Source organism: Hyaena hyaena, unplaced genomic scaffold (assembly GCF_003009895.1).
Source record: "Hyaena hyaena isolate Hyena2069 unplaced genomic scaffold, ASM300989v1 scaffold_194, whole genome shotgun sequence".
NCBI classification, from domain to species: domain Eukaryota; kingdom Metazoa; phylum Chordata; class Mammalia; order Carnivora; family Hyaenidae; genus Hyaena; species Hyaena hyaena.
In genome coordinates, this window is record NW_024080826.1 from 1,710,417 (window position 1) to 1,723,620 (window position 13,204).

Sequence of the window (13,204 nt, forward strand, 5' to 3'; positions counted from 1 at the left end):
CTGCTCCCACGTGTCTCTCTCTCCCTCCCTCTCTCTCAAAAATAAATATTAAAAAAAGTAAAAAGGTCACATATCCTTACCATCTATTTAAAAACAATAAATCACTTCATCCATGGTTACAGGATTTTTTTTTTAATTTTTTTAAAATGTTTTATTTATTTCTAGGAGAGAGAGAGAGACAGTGTGAGCAGGGGAAGGTCAGAGAGAGAGGGAGTCACAGACTCTGAAACAGGCTCCAGGCTCTGAGCTGGCAGTCGGCACAGAGCCCGACGCGGGGCCCAAACCCACGAACCGCGAGACCATGACCTAAGCGAAATTCGGACGCTTAACCGACTAAGCCACCCAGGCGCCCCAATCCATGGTTACAGGATTTTTAAAAGTTAAGTATCGTACAGCTGACCCTTGGGTCTAAATTGCACAGGCCCCACTTCTACACAGAGGTTTGGTTTTGATGAGTACAGGACTATAAATGTATTTACTCTGATTTTCTTAATACCATTTTCTTTCCTCTAGCTTTATTATAAGAGCACGGTACACACATGCAAACTATGTGTTAATTGACTGCTTGTGTTAATCAGTAAGGCTTCTGCTCAACAGTCAGCTATTGATAGTTGAACTTCAGGGAAGTCAAAAGTTCCACTCGGATTTTCGACCAGGTCAGGGGATCTGTTCCCCAACACTTGGCGTTGCTCAAGGGTCAACTGTCTATGTATTTTCACATCCTTCTGTTGGGGAGGAAGATCCACACCCAGAGCAGTTGAGGAAACAGGACCTGTGACTTCACTGCTTACTGTAAGTCGACCCCCTGTGTAAACTTCTCAGGCTCAGGAAGCCGCTCGTGGCCCGCACCCGCCGCCACTCACTTTCCGCATCCCCCATTCCCTGTGCGTCCTGGATCCTGGTTACCCGGGGGCTTCTCATCCCACCCCCGAATGATCTGCAAACTCCATCCCCTTGCGTCGCCGTTTCTACTCAGGAACGGAAGATTTGATTTCAGTGGAGCCAAGATTTCTCCATATCATCTTTGGTGCTTGCCACTGCTTCGGTGCAGAAGTCTTTGCCCATCCGAGGTCTTGAAGGTCATCTGCACGACCCCTATAAGCTCCCATCTGGCCCCTTACAGGTGGACACCTGCCCCCTCGAGGCTTATGAAGCAGGGACCACGGATGGGGCTCCATCCTGCTGCCCGCTGGGGAGCCCCTGCTGCTTTGCGACCCCCCTGCCCTGGTTGTGCCGTGTGGCCTCGCTCAGCTCTTCTTCTTCCTCTTCCAAGCCCTGAGCTCCTCTCTCATGGGCTTAGTCCCGAAGCTGTTCTCACAAATCCCGCCGGCCCATCCAGCAGGTTCTTCTGCCGTTGGGAGGTCCTGCTGCTGTGCTTCCGAGAATTCTAGAATCAGCTTGGCAGGCAGTGAAGTGGTATTGGAACCACGCTGACTTTACAAGGTTTTGAGAACCGACATCTTTAGGATACTGAAAATTTGAATCCATGAAGGGGTAGATCCCTGCAGCCACTCAGGATGTCTCCAAATTCTTACTGTTGTTTTTGCTTCACTGTCCCGAGTCTTGCTCCTCGAGGTGTGTCCACGGGCATCGCCCTGGGGGCTGAGCGCTGCCCCAGAGCCCCCACCCGTGGTCTCCTTCTCCCCTCTCCACCTGATTTGGGTGGGAGTCTTGACCAAGAAACCTGAGGACAGGGGCAAATTCCTCGCCCCTCCAGGCCTCACTTTCCCCATCTGTAAGATGCAGAGCCTAATGCTTGAATGGAAGTCACAGGAGGCTAAGTGTTTGGTTCAGGGTATGGAACGTGAGATGCACTTAGTTATTGCTAATTGAAATGACACAAACCCCAACCAGGAAAACAGTCTTTAGGACGGGAACTATTCCAAGGGAGCCGGTCCTGCTTGAGGACACAGAGGCATCTGAGGACCACTGTCCAGAGGCTGTGATCCTGGAAGGATGGATGGATTTGCACATGGGACCAAAGGGCGATCAGTCCTAGGGCCAGGGGCTCCCTGTGCTCACCCTCAGCCATGAGGAAGGGCTGCGGATGCAGCCGCCATGGGGAGCGGAGGCGTGGGTGGGGGTGTTGTCCGGCGCTGGGTGTTGTGACCCTGCGGAGGTCAGGCGCCTGCTGACATCACTGTGCACCCCCTAGTCCTGCAGGGCTAAGGAGGGCTTCAGTAACCACAGGAGAATCGAGTCACAGACTGTCCGTGACACTCTCAAGCCCCAGTCCTCACTGTAGAGAAGGAACTGGAAACTCTGGCCTGGCTTTCTGGCATTTCCCAATTTGCCAGGGAATTTTACAGCCACACTTAAACTCCCGGTCATAATGATGATTCTGAAATCAAGAGCATTTCATAGCGGGAGAGATGGAAAGGCGCATGCGCAGGGGCTGAGCTTGACAGCCTTGGAGCCGGAGCTCCGGGGTGGTCCCCTGACAGTGTGGCTGCCCAGCCCCAGCAGGTGTGTGCCCCCCAGGGCAGGCTCTGTCCCAGCCGGCCCCCTGCCTGTGCTCACCCCGCCATGGCCCCTTCCCCCAGCTTCCTGCATGGAATGTCCTACTACTTTTCATGGCGTGAAGGGTCCAGGCATTCTCATGGTGTCCAGGGGTCTCACGAAGTGGCTGCTTTGGCTTCTACATGAGAACTGTAGACTCCAGAACGGTGTGACCTCCTGAAATGGCACAGAGAACTTCAGTGACAAGTGACTTCCCGCCCAGGCAGGGGGAGGGAAGCTGTCTCTTCTATGGACATGAGGCTGGCTGGTGTAAAAAGAGGAACGCAGAGATGCTAAGGGGTTAGAGAAAGCTTTGCAAACGGGGCAGCTGGCCTCGCACAGCCGTCCCTGCGCCACAGGCGCACCGGCCCCCTGTGCCAGACGGGCTAGTGAGCGCCGGGGTGTGGTCCCGAGCCTCCGGAGACGGCTGCCCTGCGCGTCCTGACTCCTCATGGTGGCGGGACCGTTCACAGAACAGAGGACGGCAGACAAGGGCAGACGAGGAGAAAAACAGCAAAGGGAAGACGGGCGAGGTATGGCGAGTTGCTATTGCAAGAGCCCCGAGAGGGGGCAGATTGACAAGTGCACGCACTTGACAACAGAGCCCTGAGACTGTCTCTAAGTCCCTGGAACCTGGTCTCTCCCAGTAGAGACACTGGCTTCTGGCTTCATCCAGAGCCTGCAGGGGGAGCTCAGAGAAAGGTGAGGGCGCAGGATCCACCCAGTCATCCCTGCTTTGCCTCAAGGTGTCAACAAGCCTTGGGAAACCATTCCCTCCTTTGACACATTTACCAGCAAAACCCAGTTGCAGACAGATGCCCACATCCTGGACTTGAAGTCGGAGGGACCAGAGAAGCAACTTCATTCAATGGAAGTCCCGGAACCAGCCTGACTTTCTGAGCCAGGACAGGACCCCAGACAGCCTCCAAGTCAGCAGACACCGAGGGAAGGTGGGATCCAGAGGCTGCAGCACAGGGCACAGCGGAGTCCTGCCCGCGGCTCAGGAGCCCCCCACTTTGGAACGCCCTCCTCAGAGCCCCCCCAGCCTCGGAGCTCTCCTCACTTCAGAGTCCCCCCGCCTCGGAGAGACTTCCCACCTCAGAGGGCCCCCACGTCGGAGCCCCTCCCTGTGCCTTGGAGCCCCCCCTGCCTCAGAGATGTGCCCCCCACTTCGGAGAGCCTCCACCTCAGAGCCCCCAGCCTTGGAGTCACCCCTCCTCAGAGACCCCCCACCCTACCTTGGAGCACCCCCTCCCTGCCTCAGAGACCCCTGCCTTGTAGAGGCCCCCCCACCCTCAGAGAGCTCCCTTCAACTCGGATCCCCCTGCCTCAGAGGCCCCCCACCTCATAGCCCCCATCCTTGCAGTCACCCCTCCTTGGAGACGCCCCCAACAAGCACCCCTCTCCATCTCAGAAACCCCTGCCTCAGAGTCCTCCCTCCCACCTCAGACATACCCTACCCCCCAACGCTGAGAGTCCCCGCCTTGGAGGCTACCCCTACCTCAGAGCCCCCAGAAGTGGAATCGCCCTCCCCGGAGAGCCCCCCCAAGCACCTGGTAGTGCCCCCCACCTCGGAGCCCCCAGCCTTGGAGTCCCCCCTCCTCGGAGACCCCAACCCTTGTGGCCCGACCCTGCCTTAGAGGGTGCCCCCCACCTCAGAGGCCCCAACCCCCACTTCGGTGCGACTCCCACCTTGGACCCCCACCCTCTGCCTCAAAGCCCCCTGCCTCGGAGAGGCGCCCCCATCCACTGCCGGGAGCCCCCTCCCCACCTCTGAGCCCTCAGACTTGGAGTCTACCCTCCTCAGAGCCCCACCCCGGCCGGGAGCCCACTCTCCCACTCCGAGCCCTCTGCTTCAGAGTCCCCGCACTCCCGCCTCAGAACCCACAGCATTTGGAGCCGCCCTCCTCGGAAACCCCAACCCTTGTAGCCGCCCTCCCCTGCCTCCAACCCCCCTGCCCCCCACCGGCCTTGGAGCCTCCCTCCCCACCTCAGAGCCCCGCCCCTGGCGGAGGATCCAGCTCCCTTTCCCCACCCCTGGCTGAGGAGCCACTGCCTTGGAGTCCCACCCCTGCCTCAGAGACCCTCCCCAGCCTCGCAGAGCCCCCACCTTGGAGTCCACCCTCCCCTGGAGAGCCCCCACCTCTGAGGCCCCCTTGCTTTGGAGCCCTCCATCTCTGAGCCCACACCCCTCTGCTCAGAGTCCCAGCCCCCGCCGCCAAGCCCCCTCCCAGCACCTCCGAGCACCCCCACCACGATTCAGAGCCCCCTCCTCGGAGTTCCCCCCACCTCACGTCAAAGACCCACCCATGGCGGAGAGCCCCTCCTCGGAGCCCTCTGCCTTGGAGTCTCCACACCTCCTACCCCAGAGGCCCCACCCACCTCGGAACCCCCAGCCTTGGGAGTCCTCCCTCCTCAGAGACCCCAACCCTTGTAGCTGCCCCCTCCCGCCTCAGAGCTACCCCCGCCTCAGACCCTCCCCCTGCCTGGAAGAGCCCCCGCCTCTGAGCTCCCCCCCAACATCCCCAGTCTTGGAGTCCCCCCGCCCCGCCTCAGAGAGCCGCCTGCCTCGGAGACCACACCCCTGTTTCGGAGCCTATCTCCCCACCTCAGAGCCCACCCCTGCCCGCCTTGGAGACCCTGCCTCAGACCCACCCCCCACCGCCAAAAGCCCTGCCTCTGAGCCCACAGCCTTGAAGTCTGCCCTCCTTGGAGAGGCCCCACCTTGGACCCCCCCTTGGAGTAACCCCCCACCTCCGAGGCCAACCCCCACACTCCCCCCCCCAAAGATCCCCCCCCATCGCCTCAGAGCCTACCTCCCCGCCTGGGAAGCCCCATGCCCCTGCCTCAGAGCGCCCCCCCCACCACTACGGAGCCACCGGTGTTGGAGTCCCACTCCTACCCACGCCTCGGAGACCCCTGCGGCTGGGCACCCCTCCTGCCTCGGAGAGCACCCACCTTGGAGAGCAACAGGTCCTCTGCCTTGGAGCCCCACCCCCCACCCCAGAGACCCTCCCCTGCCTCAGAGCTCCCAGCTTTGGAGTTCCCTCTCCTCGGAGAGCCCGCCAACTCCAAGCCCCTGAGCATCCCCCCCTTGGAGAGTCCCTGCCTTGGGGACCCCCACTGCCTCCGAGCCCCCCACCTCAGAGCCTCCAACCTTGGAGTTACCCCTCCTCAGAGACCCCCTAACCCCTGCCTTGGAGCCTACCTTCCTACCTTGGAGCCTCCAGCCTCGGAGACCCCCTCACCTCCGAGCCCCACCTTGGAGAGCCCCGCGCCTCACCTAGGAGGCCCCCACCTCCGACCCCCCCAACTTTGGAGACCCCTCAGCCTCGGAGGCCCCCTTGGAGCACCCAGCCTTGGAGTCACCTCTCCAAGGGAACTTACCACCCCCACCCGCCTTGGAGACCCCCCTCCTCAGAGCCCACCTCCCCCCCTTGGAGCCCCACCCCCCACCTCGGAGAGCCCCCCCTCCTGCCTCAGAGAGCCCTCCTTCGGAGGCTCCCCTCCTCCGACCCCCCAACCTTGGAGACCCCTGCCTCAGATCCACTCCCGCCTTGCAGGACACCCCCCACCTCAGAGCCCCCCCCTTGGAGTCACTCCTCCTTGGAGCCCCCCCCACCTCGGGGACCCCCTCCGTGCCTCGGAGAGCTCGTATCTCTGAGCTCCCAGCCTTGGAGCCACCTCACCTCCGACTGCCCCCTTCTGCCTTGGAGCACCCCCCTCAGAGTCCCTCTCCCGATTCAGAGTAACCCCCCACACCTCAGAGAGCCCCCAGTCTCGGAGCCCCCCACCTTGAAGCCCCCAGCTGACCTGTGACACCTAAGCAGACGTTCTTTATTATTTTTGAATGCAGTTCTTTGTCGGATGCTTGGGATCCTCACTGTGGATTCCACATTTGGGAGTTCACTTGCTCACTTTAATCTGTAACCCCAAATTAATCCCCAGGGTCTCATCCCAGTCACTTGTGAACATGCGCAGAGCAGGGGAAATCAGTGGCTTGACACACACCTCACACCCAAAGTGCCCTTTTCGTGGTCTATTTAGTTCCATGGTGCGTGTGTGTCTGTGTGTGTGTGGTTTGTGCTTTCTGTTGGTCATTCTCTGAAATTCGAGGACTGTGCCTGCAGGGCTGTCCTGTGTCCCTAAGCCCCAGAAGGCTGTGATAGGTCTCGTGGAGAAGCACGAGTGTCAGAGAGGCTTCCTTCAGGCAGGAGTGCTGTGGGCCCTGAGCTCAATGTTCACGAATCATCAGCATCTGCAGATTCAGGGCCTGAGACACACTCCCCTGTCTAATGGCCCCGCTGCCCATAAAGGTTCAGAGCGGCTGGGGAGGCCCGTGGTGGCAGTGACCCAGGCAGAGACCCGGCACCCGGCACGGTGACCTGCTCACAGTCGGCTGAGTGTGCGTGGCCTCAGGTGCTGTGACCACACCCGGACGGTAACTGAGTGGGGGGAGAAGGGGGCCCAGAGCTCGGCTCCGGTCATCGTGTCCCTGGTACGTGTGCCTCGTGTCACTGTGCCCTACACCCTGACTAGATGCTGTTCTCGCTAAAATGTTTTTAAGTTTTACAAATGAAAAAGAACAGCCAGCCGTGCGGAGATTTTAGGGGCTTAGGTGCAAAGTCCAGGCCTGTGAGAAAGTGTCTCCAGCACTCGCTTCTGCACCTAAGATGGCCCAACCGATGGGGCCCTTACTGCCTTCCAAGGACTCCGGGGAGCCAGGAGACATAGGTCAATGCAGGGCAGGGCCGTCACCTCTGAGGACTGAGGCCACTTGTGAACCTCTGCTAAGCTGGGGGCGACAGGACGGAGCAGACACCCCCATCCCGTCCATCCCGGAGACCTGCCCACGGTGGACAGATGTGGGCCAGATGTGCACGATTCTGCCTCAGCAGGTTTGTCCCTCGTGCTGGTCTCTACACTGGCTTCCACACGTGGGAAGTGGCCCAGGTGACCTCGCACGAGACCCCTGCTGCGTGGGGAAGCTTGGAATTAGAGACCCCTTGTGGGAGAGCCTGGGGACTTCCTGACATGTGCAGCCAAGACGTCGTGACAAACAAGACGTGCTGTTGCTTCCGTCTGGGCATTTTGATGTTTGGAGGCAGGGTGACTGGCCCAGCAAAGTCCAGTTTGGGGGTTCAAGCTCAGCTGCCCTCGCCAGCATACATCCCTCTGGCTCCCCCACCCTGCTCTCCCCAGAGAAGCTTCTAGATGCCTGGGGTCTGCTCTGTTTGTCCCACCAGGACCCGGGCCTCCTACAGCCTGAGATGATTCTCTGGGCAGCAGCCCCCTGAGAGACAACACCCCGGTCAGCAGGGGCGGCCACCCTATTCTGCAGTGATCCAGCCCAGGGCCCCTCAGTGCCGCAGCCAAGACCTGGGCTGCAGAGGCTGGAACGTGGCCTCTGAACGACCTGCTGCACACAGGTCCCGCCCTGTCTCTGTTTCTCTCAGTGTCTGTCTCTCTCCCTCCATGTGGTCCCTGGGCTGGGTACCCTCAATCCAGCTTGTCACATGGACACGACCCAGGCAGGTGTCCCCAGAGAAGTGGGCACAGCTGCACAGCCTCCTCGATGGAGCCTCAGGAGTCCCACTGGCCACAGAACCGGCCTGGGGAGCTGTGGGGGCCCAGGAAGACGTGACCCCCCGCCGGGACACTGCTGCCTGGTTAGACCCCCTCCTGCCTGCGCGCGGCCTCCACAGTCCGCGGGGCCAGCGGGCAGCCTCCCACCTCCTCCTCCATCTGGAGGTGACACCCCCAGCTCCCCTGCTCCTGCCCTGTCTGCTGACAAACGATGTTTACAGGACGAGGGGTGAAAAACACAGCAGTTCTGCCTCGTGGGACAGGACCGAATAGGTCTGTGTGAAGTGACGCCTGCTCAGGCTGACGTTTCGTAAAGCTATTTCCAAATAAGAAGCTTGGGCTGCAAATGTGAGAAATGAGAAAGCCCATGTCAGAGGGGCTCTTACAGTAACAACACTTAATGGTGTCACAGAAGAACTTGTCAGAGCTGAGGCTGGAGCTAAAGACACCCCACAGCTGGGGACGTCCTGACCTTCTGTTTGCATTCCCAGCCCGAGGACCTTTACCCCTCATGCCGGCCGCCTCCTTGTTACAAAATAGCTACCAGAGCTCCAGGCGTGACACCCACATCCCACACTGGAAGGAAGGGGCAGGGGGAAAGTTGACGGAGTCCCAGGTGATTTTTCTTTTTTTTTTTTTTTTGCCTTGCAGGGTGCCATTCACCCCCTGGAACAGTCGCGGCAGAGGAAAGTGGCCTTATTGCTGTGACTAGTGTAGCCTAAAGGGCTGGGGGAACCCTCTCTTCTCTGGGCCAAGACCTCTCTGCCGGCTACATAAACGTAGAACTGGGTTCTTCCGGCAGGTCAAGGAAGTGAGGGCAGTGTCTTCCCTGAGTGTGGGTTGGGTGAGGAGGGTCCCAGATATGACTCATTTCCAGCAGGGTCTATGTTCAGAGCTGCTAAACAAGGTCAAATCTCGATTCTGTTCGGATTAGAGAGGGAAGAACGTGAAAACGTGAGCAACACAGCCAACAGGGCACACTCGTCTTTGAAACAAAAGCGGTCCAGGGAGTTCCCGCCCAGTGTCCACCCAACCAGAATCCCGCTGAGGCATCGATGGCCTCGCAGACCCCCTCCCACAGGTAAGAGGAGGCCGGGGGTGCAGGCAGGACCAGCTGCACGGACAGCCTCTCCGGGAGCTCCCCAAGATGGGGATCAGCCTGCACGTGGAACTTGCAGCTAATCTGGCTCAGAACGCTGTGCAGACGGGTCTGACTCGGACTACCCGTCGGCGGCGCCTCCCGGGCTGGTGTTTCGCCACCGGGAGTGTGAGATCTTCTCTCACCATATGCAGTTGGGAAATGCCAGGGGCGCCCCCTGGGGGTCAGCCCAGCACGGACGGCCTGGGGCAGCCCACAGCACGCGTGCTGGCCAGGGCCTGGCACCGGAAGCCGAGCGCGGATGGGACTGTGAGTGGTGGGGCCACCGGCAAGCGTCTGGCGGCTTCCCTGGAGGGAGGGACTCACCTGTCCTGTTAACCAGGACAGATGAAAACATGTGCCGCCTGCCCCCCATCCCCCGCCAAAGACTCACATAAGAATATCTAGAGCAGCTTTTCTTGTGAGAGTGAAGACCTGGATCTGCCAGGGAAACGGAACTGTTTCTGAGTATCTAAAAATGTGCACGCTAGGTTGCTGGGCAGGGACCTGCAAAGGCCGCAAGTCCATGCAGTGGTCCCAGGGCAGGGCCCAGGCCCCTCCCGACAGGCCCCAGAGATGGCCTGCTGGCCTCCCTCTGCTGTCCCCGGTGCTGGGACGCACACCCCTCACGCGTGCACAAGGCTGGCCGGAAAAGCCTTGACGCTAGGCCCCGGGTGACAAGCAGGCGGTCCAGCAGGGCCCTCCGGGGGCAGAATCCCTGAGCAAGGCTGAGCTTCCCAGTCTCGGGGCTCCTGGCCACAGGTCCTGCTGGGGCCTCCTCCCCGGCTGCGCAGCAGACTGGCCGTCTTCCCTTCGTTTCCTCACCCCGGTCTCTCTTCTGTCCCCGAAACGACCTTTATAGGACCCTTGTAGGCTGCCTGGTCCCGAGGAGGCACTGGGATGAACTCATGGTAGGGGTGAGGTCATCTGCAGAGCACACCTGCTTTCCCTCATCTGCTCGGCTCGTGGGAGAGGAGAGAAGCCTCAGACGCCAAAGGGAGAGGGGTCCAGCCTGTCGCCCTCCCGGTGCCCCTGGAGCACCATCGTCCCAGGTCCTTCTCAGAACCACGGACACCTGCCTCTGCAGAGTGGGGTGAAGATCCTAGCACAGACGCACTCGGAATTGCTGGTGCTGTTAGCGTTGAAGCCCGAGCCCCAAGGACAGCATGGTGGAGGAGGCCTTTCCGGCTGCCCTGAGCCCGCCACCTCGAATCCAGGACCCCCAGAGAGGCAGAGGGCTGCCCCCTGGCCCTGGTGGAATAGCCCCCGCAGGCTGTGGCCAATGTGCTGGGCCTACCTCGGTGCGGGGGTGGGGGGGGGAAGAGGAACATTTCCGATCAGGGCATCCGGAGCATCGGGGAAGCAGCAAACCCTCCAAAGAGCGGCAGGACCCTTGTTCCCAAGGGTCACCACCCACTGGCTGGTCTCAGGGACAGCATGGCCTTTGGGGATAGAAATGGGGCTGGGACAGGAAGAGAGGGGACATGCTTCCAGCTTGAGCTGGCTGCACTCTCACAGTTGCAGGGCGCTAGAGATGGTAATGACCCGATGGAATTAAACGTGCAAACCATCTGAGCAAGTTCACCCAGAAAGTGTGCATTTTACAGGCCATGGGACGGGCCTGTTTTCTGCCCCCAAAGCGGACCCAGCACGCCACTACAGGGTGACCTTCCTACGGAGATCAGAGCTGCAGGTGGTGGCACTGGGCACCCTCCTCACCTGCAGGCTAGTCGGGGCAGGGTCAAGGGGACCGCTGTGGGGCTGGGACAGGTCCCTGAGCCGTGAGGAAGCCCTGGCCACGTGTCCCCTGGAAAACACAGTGGGAGGGAGGACTGCTCCGGTCTGAATGGGATTTGTTCCCCAGCAACCTCTGCAGTAAATAGACCTGTAGTCGCTTCCGCCAGTCACCTGGGCTGTGCCAGACCCGCCCACTCAGCTGGGCTCCCCTGTCCCGGCCTGGGGGCACCCTGGCCATCAGCACGTCTCCAGGGTGGCTCCGCAGAGCTCTCCGTGGCAAGAAAGGAAGGTGCCTCCTGCACACCGGAGAAGCTCACCCCCAGGATGGCCGGCTGCCCCCGCCCCCCATCTCTCCTGAAATGTTTTCATCTTGCACTTTCAGATTCCGGTGTGTGGCGTGAGCACGTGCAGTAGACCCTGGGCTGCGAGAGACTTGTTCCGTGAACACTCACACGTGTTGACTTGATGAACAGCCATGTCTTGTGATAGGAGGTGCATGGCACCAAACATCACCTGATCACAACCAAGCCAGTGGTTCTCTCTCCCCCTCCCTCCCTCCTTCACTGTCTGTGGGATTGTGGGTAATCATCTCCCATGCTCAAATGCTCCGTCTCAGGCCACAGTGTTTGGTAGAGATCAGTTTTTCAGAACATTGGAAGGTGCCCACCAGTGGCACTCATGTGGTTTTTGTCACTTTGAAGCCCCTGTGGACGGTCCTTTGCTTTTCTGCACAAGAGTGAGCTTTCCTTCCTTCTCCGGCAGGCCGTCTTCAGATAGAGACCCTGTCCTCTGCTGCCTTATTGCCGGTTACATCACATGCAGTGTGTGACCAGAGTTTATTAACGCTGGGCTGTAGTCAACGTCCGCTCGAGCATACACAGCGGCCCCCCTGCAGAAGAAGGTTCCATCGAGCCAACAGAGAACATTGATTCCATTAGTGATAGTGAAAGTCTTCCTACACGGTGTCCCTCCTCTCTGGTCTCCCTCACACCAGCCACGAAGGTTTTCAAAGGCAAGTGCAGGGTCATTGGTTTATTTTTCTCTGTATTTTGTATTTTCTTTATTATTTTGTATTACAGTTTGGTAATCATTTTTGTATGAATATTTTTGGACTGTGAACGAATGAATCTTCTGAGTTTCCGTTACAGTGAGAGCTTGGACTACGAGTAACTCCTCCCATACATGCTCCACAAGATGGGCGTTCCTGATAAATTGTAACTTGGTCAACGAGTGACATCTTGCGATACAAGTCTGTGATACAAGTCGTGTGTGACTCTGAACATCACGTGATCACAACTGAGGTTCTTGCAATTCACTTTGATATACAAGTGCTTTGGATTACAGGCGTGTTTCCAGAACAAATTATGCCTTGCAAACCAAGGTATTCGTGTCCTTTAGTTTTTTCTCTATCAGCTAAAAATATTTGTGAGAGGCTAGAGATGAGAAGCCTCTTCATTAAATATTATTTATTAGAGAGCAGAACATATTGAGGTTCGGGAGTTAGTCCTGCCTGAGTCTTGGTAGTTACTTCTATGCCACTCACAATGGACATCAGAGAAAAGAGTGAGTTTTCTGAACTCGACAGTATATACCGAGAATCCCAGGACGGGACTGTGGACCAGAACACTGTCAGTAGGAAGTCTGGTGGGGGCACATTCGTCTCCCTTTCTGGGCTCTACGATTTCCCAAGAGCTCTCGGAATGTGACAGTTTGAGCAGATTGTGACAGCAGATGGGGAAAAAGCACCATCTGACTTTGGCATGAGGTGCAGAATCGGGAGGTGATGAACAGTAATTAGAGAGGCCGTGTGCAGCCAGCAGAGCGGTCTGTGGACGGCGAGGTTCCCTGAAGCTCAGAGGAGGCTGGAACCCTGTGAATCGGGACAGGAATGACGTCGGTCTTGCCACCTTTCACACCCTGGTCCCCCGACGATGTCCCCAAAGAACCCCTGAGCGGGGCACGTGAAGTGTTTCTATAAAGTTCACAACCTGCCAGAGAATGCAAGAGCCCCCAGGGCGCACAGACCCCCAGCTCCCATCACACAGGGCAGGGAGACCGACCCCAAGGGCGTTGCGGGGGGGGGGGGGGGGGGGGGGGGGGGGGGCCCCCGGGGGCCCTTGCTGTGCTGGCAGCCCGAGTCCTGCACACAGGTACTGGCTGTGTCCTCTTTCAATACGTCTTGTATGTTTTCAACACTTGGTGGTAAAACTTAAATATCTGGCCACGGAGTCCACCCCAGCCCAG

At 58.9% G+C, this 13,204-nt stretch overlaps 1 long non-coding RNA gene across 1 annotated transcript; it reads left to right on the forward strand.

The window, feature by feature from the left end:
* Window positions 1-9,025: 9,025 nt before the first annotated feature.
* Window positions 9,026-11,941, forward strand: LOC120237966. Its single transcript, XR_005530095.1, has 3 exons — window positions 9,026-9,166; window positions 11,343-11,452; window positions 11,723-11,941. It is a non-coding gene; the product is annotated as an uncharacterized LOC120237966 (long non-coding RNA).
* The last annotated feature ends 1,263 nt before the right edge of the window (window positions 11,942-13,204 follow it).